This window comes from Pinus tabuliformis, chromosome 7 (assembly GCF_031772625.1).
Source record: "Pinus tabuliformis cultivar Carrire ecotype Pingquan chromosome 7, CPIR1, whole genome shotgun sequence".
Classification (NCBI taxonomy): Eukaryota; Viridiplantae; Streptophyta; class Pinopsida; order Pinales; family Pinaceae; genus Pinus; species Pinus tabuliformis.
In genome coordinates, this window is record NC_142293.1 from 1,371,304,827 (window position 1) to 1,371,307,888 (window position 3,062).

The window sequence follows — 3,062 nt, forward strand, 5'->3', positions numbered from 1 at the left end:
TCCAGTGAATAGCTAAGGAAAATTTGACTGAAACATAGTGTTCTGGGAGATCTCCAAAACAAAACATGATCACATAGAGAAACAGGAAACATATGGATGTACAGAAACATCATGTACACCATCCATAAACAAGATGATAAAAGAAACAGCCACATAAAGATCAGAGACCCGTCCATGGAAACCTGTGAAGAAAACAGAAATGAAACTAGAAGTCCGGCAAAATAAACTCTTGGATATGATAGCTTACTCCCTCAGATAGAACCTGCAAAAACCAAAAACCAGTAGCATCCTGTAGACCTGTTTTAGACAGTGAATCTGCCAGATAATTTTTGTCTCTGTGAATATGGTGGATAGAACTACCAACCATGGAATCCCAGAAAAAACTGATCCTCCCCATCCAGCCAATCAAATGTGGAACTGTAATATGGATCTTACCAGAGATCAAGAGACTTTGCCCTCAAACTAGATTCAATGTCATTATCATTAAGGCATTCATCAATAGTTTGACTTGAAGAAACTTTTCTGTTGCTTTGAGACACAGAAACATCAAATGATGATGCCTCAATTTTAGTTGTTTTTCCTCTCTCTTCTTCACCAAAGGAATTTCCAATCCTATCTGAGTCTTCATAAAGTTCTTCCGAGTCTAATGCTCTTAATGATCTTTGAATTTTATCTATCTTAAGTTGCTGCCACCCTGGGAACTTGACTTCAGCTGTATGAGTCAATACATTTACCACATCATACATATCACAGTGCAGCTTAGTAACAGAATCACCTCGGCCAAGTTCTTCACTTGTCCCATAAGCAATGTAAGTTCTGGGTCCTATATCAGGCTTTAAGCAATTATCAGGAAGCTTTGCTGCCAGATTAAGAAGGCCCCATTCAGGATGTGTGTACTCATGAAAGGGCAATGCATTAATGAATTCAGCTCTATGGCGTGGTAAACGTTCTTCAAAGAAATTTCGTGGTGGCCAATCCTTCAGCTTCAACATCAAAGGCCAACCATTTTTATGCATTTGACCATCTGCGTAACCTTTGAAAAATTGGTTGACGCTGATTTCAATTTCACACCAATTTAAGCAATCAATGGCCTTTATCTTTGTCTCCTCATTAAACTTGCCATTCATAGTCTCTCGAACAGGCCGCAACATGACCAATGGGTCCCAGCTCAGACTGGAAGTGCCTTCAAGAACATTCTGCACAATGACCGGTTGACCTCTAATCCAGTGTTTCTGGAAATGCTCAAGGCCTTCTTCTTTAGTATCCTGTACAGTTGGACAGTACAAATAATTGTCACTGTTGTCCTTCCTATGAGCTGCTTGGCGTAAATTCCTTTCAGAATATCCATTTTTCCCATAAGAACCAGACTTGAAGCATGAGGTACAGGAGTGAGAAATTTTCAAGCCCTCTGCGACTTTGCAGCTGCTGGCCATTTCCTCTGCCTCTTTGTCAAGTTTTGCAATCATATTCATTCTATAAATGCGTTTTAATTCTAATAAATGACAACCACAGCCACCATATTCGGCATGGAATGCTACCATCACTATTAGCCTTCCAATCTGGTAATCTGTCTGTAGGGTCTACAGTGCTATTGCTAGTAACTGGGAGTGAAGCTCCCAACCTGATCTTCCGCCCGACACCTTTGTTTGCTTATTTCTTGGTAATCCCTCTCTAGAATAACCTCTATCTGTAGACTGCTGTTGGGCTAATTCTGCTTTACCACCACCTGGTTGACAACCTTCTCGAAGCCCCCGACAACAACTGAGACAAAGATCATATGAACAATATGGGCATTTCCGATGGTAATCAACAATTGATGTCTTGCAGTTGTCACAGAACAGATGCTCATCTGCATTAAGTTTGGCTTTAGGAATCTCCGGCTTTATTGTTGGTATTCCATAACAGACATCCTATATGTGTGACATCATTTGCTTGATTCATCAATCTATCTTTAGCTGCTTTATTTAATATGATAATTATATATATGTGTGACATCAATTTGCTTATTGCATCATTTGTAATAAGAATGTGCTTTTAGCATTTTACGTGATGCTAGTTCATGTGAAGATCGTGATGTTCAATGTTCTCGACTTCTTTGCATTTTCCAGATCCTACCCATAATTCGTTGGTTTTGATGTTTCTCTTGATGTCAAATATGTTTATTACTACATTATCCACTTCTACAGCATTAATATTTGTATACACAAAGTCAAATTAGGTCAAAGTGAAGTTGTTGACAAAGCAAGTATATTATTGTACAACCTCCCCAAGCTACTAAATCACCAAATTGTTGTTGATTCCTATTAAATCTTCAATCATCTCTCCACAAAATACAAATTGAAGGCTGTGCTATAAATCCAATAGAAATCTCTTGAGGAAGTAATGTCGATGAAACCTTTCTTTAGAGTTGGATCCCATTTATCACGCACCATGTCCAAGGCTACACTCATGAAAGCAAGAGTGTAGTCTAAAACACTTCCTATCTGTATATTGCTGATATAGAATGAATAAGTTGCTTCAACTTGCTTGGACATGGTATGAATGATGATGGCTAGAAGCAAAGTGGATGTGACAAAACTTCATTTGTTGCAGCATTAAAAATAGTTACAATAGAATTTTTACCACCTTCTAGAATTATTTTCTATTTTCATATGGAGCATATAGATTAAGGATACGAAATCTTGTCAAATAACCCCGACAATATCCCGATAAAATGATGCCAACGAAGGATTTGTAAGCCAAAAAGGGAGAAAATTTTGGGATTCATATAGCGGAAAGACCTCCAGAATTCCTTAGTGGATTGGTTGTGTAGACCCCCAATTTGGGCATAAAATCAAGAGGATATTCTGAACTTTGCCCCTATCTACCATTGTTTTCTGTAACAACACCAAAGCAGGCTTTCTGGTTTGAATTATATTATGCAGTGTTCGACAAGACTGTAGTGATCCAAAACTTCTGATATTTAATGACATGATCCTCAATTAGATTGGGTTGCTACGGATAGTCTTCTCTATAAGGACCCGTGAATATGAGGTCTTTGTTTCTTCGTATTAGTAATAAGA

The 3,062-nt window shown here is 38.2% G+C and overlaps 1 pseudogene; it reads right to left on the minus strand.

The window, feature by feature from the left end:
* Nucleotides 1-243: 243 nt before the first annotated feature.
* Nucleotides 244-1,541, minus strand: LOC149252731 (lysine-specific demethylase JMJ27 pseudogene; annotated as a pseudogene).
* Between the last annotated feature and the right edge of the window lie 1,521 nt (nt 1,542-3,062).